The sequence below is a fragment of the Cibotium barometz genome, chromosome 36 (genome assembly GCF_041138505.1).
Source record: "Cibotium barometz isolate CiBa-2024 chromosome 36, ASM4113850v1, whole genome shotgun sequence".
NCBI lineage: Eukaryota > Viridiplantae > Streptophyta > Polypodiopsida > Cyatheales > Cibotiaceae > Cibotium > Cibotium barometz.
The window spans coordinates 32,240,518-32,250,407 of NC_141081.1; the positions used below are offsets into that span (position 1 = coordinate 32,240,518).

The 9,890-nt window shown below is 40.7% G+C and overlaps 1 pseudogene across 1 annotated transcript; it reads left to right on the top strand.

The window, feature by feature from the left end:
* Nucleotides 1-4,038: 4,038 nt before the first annotated feature.
* On the top strand, nt 4,039-7,982 carry LOC147617808 (EIN3-binding F-box protein 2 pseudogene; annotated as a pseudogene). Its single transcript, XR_015262259.1, has 2 exons — nt 4,039-4,250; nt 5,150-7,982. The product of XR_015262259.1 is annotated as an EIN3-binding F-box protein 2 pseudogene (transcript).
* The last annotated feature ends 1,908 nt before the right edge of the window (nt 7,983-9,890 follow it).

Consider the following 9,890-nt stretch of genomic DNA (forward strand, 5'->3'; position numbering starts at 1 on the left):
ATAAAATAGACTATAATGTCCATGGTGATTAGAGATCAAGCACGACAAGTATTCGATGAGGTCATCAAATGTGTCCCAAAGCATAAGCTTCTTCAAAAATAAACATGGTTGTGTTATTATTTAGTAACCATTGGTGGTAGATTGTATAAGTATTTTTTATTGTTTCTTATTATCTCTAAGTATAAAAAAATTGTTTCTTATTATCTCTAAGTATAAAAAATTGTTTCTTATTATCTCTATGATTGTTATTAATATATAGCTTGATTATGTTTCATGTAGAGAAATGTCATTAAATATCTTGAAGTTGACCTGTGACAATAACAAATTGTTGGATAAGATCTTCTTTGAGGAGATGCCACAATTGGGCTTTTTTGGATATCATTGTAGTCCAAAATGGGAAGTTCTTGGCTTTGATAGGTGGGATGATATTAATCCTCGATACATTCATATAGTCTTAGATCGTCACAGGCTAGATGACAATCTTAAGCTTCTTTTAATCAAAGAGACATTGGGATTATTAGATGGCTTTTACATTGTGGGTAGTAGATGTAGGAGCTCTGAAGAAAAGTGCTTCATTTTTAGGAAAATATTGAAATGCATTCCATTGAAAAAGTTGGTAAAGATAATGTAATAAGATTTAAGATTATTGATGGATGGGTCTTCTCTCTCTCTCTCTCTCTCTCTCTCTCTCTCTTCTCTTTTGTATGTTTGATTGTTTGTCTGTCTCTGTCTCTCTCTAAACCAATGCTTATTATTTGCTTTACTTTTATTTGGTGTGAAATATAGTTAGGAGAGGGTGAAACAAATAAAGAGATCATAAATTTATTATTTTATGTATCTTTGTATGTGTGTGTAGAAGCAAGCACAAGGACGATTGAATCAAAGTTGGTGCTTTCGAGTATAATTCTCTCTTCAACTTGAGGTTAGTTCTTTTGATGCTATCAATGTCTCTCTTGATTTTTGTGTTGAAAAGAGATGCATAAAGAGAGAGAGAGAGAGAGAGAGAGAGGATTGTGTACATCAAGATACTTAAAAAAGAAAAAAAAACCTTTCATAGACAAATATATGTATCATTGTGTACTGCTTTCTATCATCAGTATACATATAGGATACTAGGGTTGGGTTTATGTTGGCAAAGATACATAGAGATAATTGTAGATCTTTAAGATTTTAATTTTGGATTTCAGTAAATGGAGCTTCAAAATGATAATAACCCCGCTAAGAGGTTGATGAGATCAATGAACTAGCCTTGAGTTCGTTGCCTGGTTTTGAAAGAGAATACCTTAGTGCAGATTCTGTTGTTTCTTGCGAGAATGACACAATACTATATCCAATTAAGAACAGTTTGAACTTAGGTAGTGGTTACCCTCCTCACCGCTTACTTCTAAAGATTAATGCGCCTATCATTTTGCTTCGCAATTCGGACCCTCGACGAGGACTTTGTAATGGTACCAGATTGATTATGCAAGCGATTTAACTCAAAGGTGATAGAAGTAGAAATCATTACAGGTACAAACATTGGAGACATAGCCTTTATTCCTAGGATAACATTTGTGCCTGCTATGCTTCAATTGCCGTTTGGCATGAGAAGGAGGTAATTTCCTGTCAGGTTAGCTTTTGGTATGTCAATAAATGAGTCCCAAGGACAAACATTGAGTGTATTGGGACTTTATCTGGCCACACAAGTATTCACACATGGATACCTGTATGCCGCTATGTCACGTGTTAGATCATCCAATGCAGTGAAAGTGTGTGTAAAGCATATTGTGGAATATGAAAGTGGCACAACAGATTTAAATGAACTCTTCACAACCAATGTTGTCTAACAAGGAGGTTTTGCAAATGGCATGCCGAAGAATTTAAATGTAAATGGCATTTTGCAAATGTAAGAGACTACATTTATACCTATCTTTGTGTAATGAAGGAAGCATTTGATTGGAGAGTGTTTCTGAAGATGTGCGAGTGCAGTCTTTGTTTGCTTTTGGATTGCTTTTATATACAGTGCCCTTATATTGTGTGTGTGTGTGTGTGTGTGTGTGTGTATAAAGAGAGAGAGAGAGAGAGAGAGAGAGAGAGAGAGAGGGAGAGTCTTTGTTTGCTTTTGGATTGCTTTTATATACAGTGCCCTTATATTGTGTGTGTGTGTGTGTGTGTGTGTGTGTGTGTGTGTATAAAGAGAGAGAGAGAGAGAGAGAGAGAGAGAGAGAGAGAGAGAGGGAGAGTGTGTTATATTTGATATCAGGGATATATTGCTTATGATGGATGTGGCAAGGAGATCATTTTCGTTCCTTTATGGTGATGGACAAGATATTGAAGGTAAATGTTTTAGACGTTTGCTATAATTTAGGTATTATCGTTTTCCAAGATTTATTTAATATTCATGGCTGAATTGTAGACCCTCCATTTTGGGAAGGCCAAGCAATAGCTTCTCTAATTATCGAACTGTTAGAGAGCACTGGTGCTTTACGGTATATATACAAACTTCCTTTTTATGTAGCTTTTGTGTTTTGTTTGATTAATTTATATTTTTATTGAAATATTCATTTGCAAACAGGGAATATCTTCACTTTTTAGAACCCAGATTATTGTTGGGTTTGTATGGTCGAGACAGTTAACGAACGAGAGCTTTGGGCTCCTAGGAATTTACAATCTACGATTGTAGAAGGTTACAGATCAACTTCATGTACGTGTAATGTTTGTGGATTATGAAAAGCCTGATAAGTTAGATTTTCGGTGCATAGGCACTAGACAAACGTCGTTCGCCTCAAATATTGATCCACCAAATGAGTTTTGTAAGCTTTTATCCTTATCCAACTTTTTTCTACGAGAGTTATATTTTCAATGCTAATATTTTTTATGGCATACATTTTGCCAGATGGAGGCACGGGGTATAGGCTACCAAGGAGAGATAATCCAATTGTCCGAAGATTGTTTTGAGTATGTTAAGATACTCATCGTTTTATGGGTTTGTAATGCTAGATGTATATTTATATACCAAGTTTGGTGCTTTAGAAGCTTCTATATGGATATATATGGCAATCACGATGTTTTTATATATTAGTTTGGCAAGTTGAGGGCAATGTATACATATATGTATGAGTGTGACTAGTATCTATGGATATTATGGGTGCGTGCGCATACACAGACACATATTTACATGTGTGTATGTGACATGCACACATACACACATGTATTCATAGGCGCGCACACACTTACACATATCTTCCGGTTGTGGCATGTATGGTTTCTATGGATTCCACGTACACGTACTCATACATACATATAAATACATACGTACATCTTTATGCGTGTTTGTGTGTAACTCGATGTGCCTAGCTTCTAAAAGGAAAGGAAGGGTGATTTTACACATATTTCTTTTGCATGTACCTACATGGAAAATGCTTCCTTGAAAACGCAAAATGCTTCTTGCCTATCGAAGACGGGTCGCAACACTAGTATAGAGAAAGCTTTATTAATTTCCAAATGGGTGCTATTAATTTCATGCAACCTTGACAAAGTAAAACAAGATGTTGACTAGCTTAAGGAAACCTCACAATTTCCAAACTATAATTTTTGTGCAATATTAAGTTGTTGACCAGCTTAAGGAAAAATCAAACTGACACATAGTTGCCGATGGAGCATGCCGAAAAGGTGAGATTAGATTTCTCTATTTAACAATTCATGCATCCTGTTCTCTCGCTGTCCCTATCTTCCTTTCTCTCCTATACCTCTCTATGCCATGCTCCTTCATGGTGTGCTAGGCTTGTGCCTGTCAAGGTAAATGCCTTTTCTTCTTTTTCTTTTCTCTCTTCTAACACACGCGTGCACACACACACACACACACGGACCTCCCCCAAGTGCACACCAGCCTTCTTCTAGAGCAAAGATAGTAGAGAAATTCTTTTCTTGTGTAGATAAAATAAACTTTAGTAAATGTGCAATAACTGAGAACAATATACACTGTACATACACCGTATAGATACGGGTACATCGGTGGGCTAAAGATACAGGCCACGCAATGGGCGAGGGGGGAAGGATCTGCACAAGGGGGGCCTCACCGTCCCCCCCAGTAGGTACCCTCGCACGATTCCCAGACCAGTGCCACGTTTCGTCACGAATCAATGAGAGAGACAGAGGGTTCATCCCTCCTGCTCTGTGGCGTCTTCCCCTTTTTCTTCTTCTCCTTCTGCGCAGAGCGGTGCCGCAGATATGGTGCTGGGTGATGTATGTGCATCCTCCTTCGCCTCCTGGTACACTACCCTTTTTCCCCTCTTGTTCTCTGACAATTTCTAGGGTTTCTTCTTCCTTGCTCCTGTTGTTGGTGTTGCTTTGGTGTGCTTTTCAGGGCTTTCCTTTGTGCTTTCACATGCCCTCCTACAATTTCTAGGGCTTCATCTTTCATGCCTGATGTGCTTTCCTAAGGTTTCGTTGCTTTGTTATATGCGTCATGTTGTAGGGCTTTCCCTTCTGTCACGCGCTCTTTGTAGGATTTTCCTGGTTTTCTGTAAGTTGCATGCTTTACAGTGCGCCCTCTCCCTGTTACGGTTTCTGTGCTTGCTAGGGCTCTTTCCTGGGTTTTCTTCTTTGTGTGATGCTTTTGGTGATGTATAAGCTCTTCAAACTTCTTGTCACGGCTTGAAGCGCTTGCGTTTGTAACTAAGTAGAAGTCTGCTTTCTGTTTGTTATTTCGCATGCGAAAAGAGGAGAGTCTTGTGCCGTTGTTGCCATCCCTACTTGGTAGGTCCTATTCCATTTGTTTGCTGAGAATTGTGAACAGCTTTTCGACTCTTCGGAAGTATTTTCTTCCTTCTATGGCTGTAGAACTTGCCGCTTCAGTTTGTTTTTGTGCGGGTCAGATTGGCTGCCTTTCCAAGTCTGCATGCGAGAATGTATCCTGATTGTTATGGCTGTTTGTCTGGATTTGTCTGAACAAAATTAAGTAGTTTTCTTCAGTCTGGATTGTTCAATGGCAAAGCTTGCTTTTTGGTATTTCAGAGCCCTCTATGATTGTTGATGTACGTGCCATTCTTCTTCAGATAAATCTAATTTGTGCGCTTTGTGCATTTGGCCGTCAACATATTTACGTAGAAGTACTGGTTTGACGACTTTGATTGATGATGGATGCTGACCGTACCTATTGTCTGGACAGACACCCCAAAATGTGTAGCAAGAATGTGAGAAGCCTGTCCTGTGTTGGCCTGTATTCTGGTCTGGGAGCATGCTTTCCAGCCGAGGGTTCTGAAGCTCACCGAGAGTCTGCAAAGCTGCTGCAAGCGGGGGTGGCGTCCCATAGTGGTGGTCTGCCTGCAGGACTTCCATTGTTGTCAGTGGACCAGATTTTTCAGGTATTTTATGGCAGTCAAGGTGGTTGGAGCCTACCAAGGCCTTTGGTTCAAAAGGCAGGAGGGTCTGCCAATGATGGTAACTTCCTCAGTGATCATGATAAGCACTGGCATACTACTTGTGTGGATGCTCACACTGCTGTTTCTTGCAAGAAGTTTGCTCATGCCATCCCACTCGACAATCACAAGCTCACGAAAGATCTTATCAACACTCTCCCAGATGAGCTGCTCTGTCAAATATTTCACTTTTTGCCCAGGGCTAGTGACAGAGCTGCTTGTGCATCTGTGTCTAGACGCTGGCTTATGCTTCAAAGCCACATGTGCAGGGAAAGCTTCATGTGGGTGGATGGTGGGGAAACATTTGATGATGCTGGAGAAGTTGCACAAGGTGAAGTGGACAGCAAAAAAAATTCGTCAGAGGCAGATGTGGATGATGATAAAAGAGTAGAGAGGAAGAGACATCAGGGGGATTTGTCGCGATGTCTGGCAGGGAGGAAAGCATCAGATGTAAGATTAGCTGCTATAGCTGTGGGAACAGGAGCCCGTGGGGGCCTTGGGAAGCTGTGCATCAGGGGTGGGTCAGCCACTGGTTTGAAAGTGGGAGTGACGGATGTGGGCCTCTCTGCTATTGGCTCTTGGTGCACAGCCCTTAGAGTTCTTTCCTTGTGGGATTGCCCTGACATTAAAGATGAAGGCTTGTCCATTATAGGAAAGGGATGCCATCTGCTGGAGAAGGTTGACCTCTTTAAGTGCCCTTTATTGGGAGATTCAGGTTTGCAGTCCATTGCACAGAATTGTCCCCATCTGTCTTTCTTGAGCTTGGATGAGTGTGAATCGGTCGGCAACAAGTCTTTAATTGCTTTTGGGGAGTGTTGCCCCAATGTGATGTCCTTGAATATTCGGAACTGTCCTTTGATAGGGGATGATGGGCTCATGTCAGTTGTTTGCAACTTGAAGAAGCTTAAAAGGATGAAGCTGGAAGGCCTCCGAATATGTGACAAGAGCTTAGCCTCTATCGGATTGTGCTCAAAGGCTTTGATATGGCTGAATCTGCACAACCTTGATCTGGTAACCGTGGAAGGCTTCATGCTTTTCAGCATGGCCACAGGCATGCAATCTTTAAAGCGAATGCATGTAACCTCATGCAAGAATTTTACTGATGATGCACTGGTTATGCTGGGAAAGTTTTGCTGTGGCCTGAAGCATATCTCACTCACCAAATGTGAGAATATTAGTGATGAGGGATTGGCATGCTTCATGCAAAACGCTGCTTTTTTAGAAGTGTTGCAGATAGAGAAATGTAACCTTATCTCAGGGATGGGATTGGTTGCTGCTCTTTCCAGCAGGAGTGGGAAATTGAGGGAGGTTCAAGTCAGAAAGTGTGAGGGCATCAAGAAGGTACAGGCGTTCTCTCCTTCCTACTCTTTTAATGGTTCCACAGTTGAGTCCATCTGCCTCGCCGATTGTCCGGGTGTGGGTGACTTGTGCTTGGCTCTGGTGGGGTGGTTATGTCCTCAAGCAACAAAGTTAGATTTAACTGGGCTTACTGATATAACAGATGAAGGCTTGCTGGCATTTCTTTCCAGCGCAAGTCGCAAACTAACAAGCGTGAGGGTCAGTGGGTGTGTGAAACTCACAGACCGGGCTATATGTGCCGTTGCTCATCAATGTGGCCAGTCTTTGATGAACTTGGTTTTGGATGGCTGCAAGGCGGTGTCTGACAAAACTCTTAACGCCATTGCAAGCCACTGTGTTGTTCTAGAAGATTTGGATGTTTCTCAGTGTACCATCAGCAATAAAGGTCTCAGGTTCTTAGTTGATGCAACAGGGCAGACATTAAGCTCTTTAAATCTATCTGGCTGTGGAGGAATTACGGATAAGATTCTACCTCTTATTCAGGAGAACTGTGATGGATTGCTTGATTTAAATCTGAAAAACTGCAGGGGCTTGACTGAAAGGGTCCTTGTTGGTTTTGAGTCTAAGATGTGGAAGTGTACTGTGCTCTACTGAAACTTGTACAAAGCAGGTGGGCAGGCTGACGTGTGGTGTACGGTGGATGGCTGTCAAAGGTATACAGTGAAGGAAGGCTGCAGGTACTTTGATCACACTGGTGGACCACTGTGTGTCTATCGTGGTACTACTGTGGCTGAGAATGCTAGAAAACTACACAAATATCAACTCTTATTCTGGTTTTTTGGGTCCACCAACCTCTGGATGAGGTGGGCTTTCAAGTTTGCAGCCGACTTTGATCTCCCGTGTTTTCCAGGAGGTGCTGTTTTTGCAGGTGTCCTTATGGATTTCTGTTTCAGTGAATCCCCAATTGCTTCTATTTGAAGCAATCGGAAGTTTTTGGCATCTCTTGTGACCTACGGTCAGGTCAGGTCAGGTTGTTGCTTTAGATGTATTGGTTTTTATGGGGTTTATGGTTGCCAGATGGGGCCTTAAACCTTGTTAGTCAGTTGTTTTGTTGGACTCTAGGTAGGCCACAAGTATCTGTTGTATATATGGGTTTTGGTTGCGTGTGCATGGTACCAGCTCTCAGGAGTTGTTTTTCCAGGCCCATATGTGCAAAAACTACAGCTTATTGGCAGTTTACATTTTATGATTGTGTGTTTTTTCACATCAATGTGTTTTGCTGTATGATGTGTACTAGGCTTGAAATGAGTATTGGTTTTTATGTCCCTTTTTTGAAGCATTGGCAATGTTGGGTGGGGTATCGGTTTCCCCCTCTATTTTTTAATGTGGTACTATGTCATTGGAGCTTGGGAAAATGCATTTTTGTGTGAAAACAATTGTATTGTGTGTTAGTAGAAAAAGTACGAAGTGATTTGCGTAATGTTGGCTTATCATGTGAGTCCTCCACAATGATGAGTGCTGTTAAACACTCTTATCCCCTTCACACAAGCAACATTTGTGTAGGGGGGTTATTTATCACTGGGATACATGTTCAACAAAGGTAAGCACTCTTCGTCCTATCTCCCTTCCACAATTAAGGGAGCTGGTAATTAGTGTGGTAGATATGGTCAAGAAGGGGAAATAATGTCTAGGAGTGTAGGAAGTCTATATTGGTTCAGGATGAGGGCTAATAAAATTTGTATGTTTTGGAGTCAACAGTGCTAAAGATTGATGGCAATGCCATGATGCAGCAATTGGAAACCTTGGAGGAACCAATCACTATCAATGTAAATAAGACTAACCTGCTCCACATGTAATGCACAACACCATGGAAATAAAATGAAATTGTAAATGATACGAGGGCCGGCCGTGTGGTAAATACATAAAAGGAAGTACATAAATTTTAATTAATTGACAGTGATTTGGTTGACTAGGGTTTCAACTGGGCTTCTGAGTAGAGAGTTGAACCAGGTGGGATCATCTATTATATTATGCAAGCGTTATGTTGTTGCTGTTGCGTATGCATTGTCATATTTGCTAGATTTCAACAGTTGAGTCATCTTGGAGTGGTGTGATTGCTGCGCACGATGAAGGAAAAAAGCAGGGCCTATTTTTTAGCTCTGGCTATTTTACGAGGTCTTCTAAAAAGTGTTTGTGGCTATTTTGAAAGGAGAGTTTTTGTTTAGAGCAGTAGATAACTTGTTTTGAGCTAGGTTTGGAAATTGCCTTGGGCCTTCACTCATGGAGGGGGGCGAAAGAGGGTCAGGGTCATGCACGAGGAGCGCCCCAGCTGAAGACTCAGTAGTAAGAAACCTTCACAGAGTGTCATGCTAGGGGCATATTCTATTTCAAGGAGTCTATTTTTTCATCCTACTAGTGGACAACCCGTGCAAAGCACGTCTTTTGAGACTCCAAAATTCAAATTCTACCCAAACCTCGTCAAACCTCCTCCTCCCTTTCCCAAACCTCCAAATTCTTGCCAAGGTAGCCGCTTTGTGAAACTCTTCCTTAAGATAATATAGAGATGATGTATCTTGCTCTATGCAACTCACATTGCCCGATGGTTGGGTTGTAAGTGGGCCGTTCAACCTTATTTGATGCTGAATTTCGAACTCTGCTTGGCAACCTAGAAAAGGATAGCCACTTTGCAATTAAAGAAATTACAATTGCTTTAAGCTTCTCTAAATTTTTCTAACATAGCTTCCACCAACACAAATTAATATCAAGGAGAGGGCTACAACCTTCTAGTCATTCATGCTTCACACTTCAATCCTTCAAACAATGGAAAAATATTGAGTTCACCTCATAAATTATGTCATGATAGCATGACTACATAGCATTGGTCTAATAATAACCCCATAAAATATATCATGGCGGCATATGATCACATATAATTCATCTAATGTACATCCTAATGGCATGGTTACATAGCATTGATCTAATACTACCTCATATTTTCTGATGGTACTGTTACATGGCATTGATATTGTATTAACCTTATTCTAAGAGTTTGTCATCTCACCTAGATTGTAAAGATGATTAACTCATTAAAAATATGCAAGATCATTTCATTTTTTTAAAGAGTCATGGATTATATGTTCTGATAAGGAAACATGGCATAGACGAATGGTTGCAACCAACGAGGTTCAATTT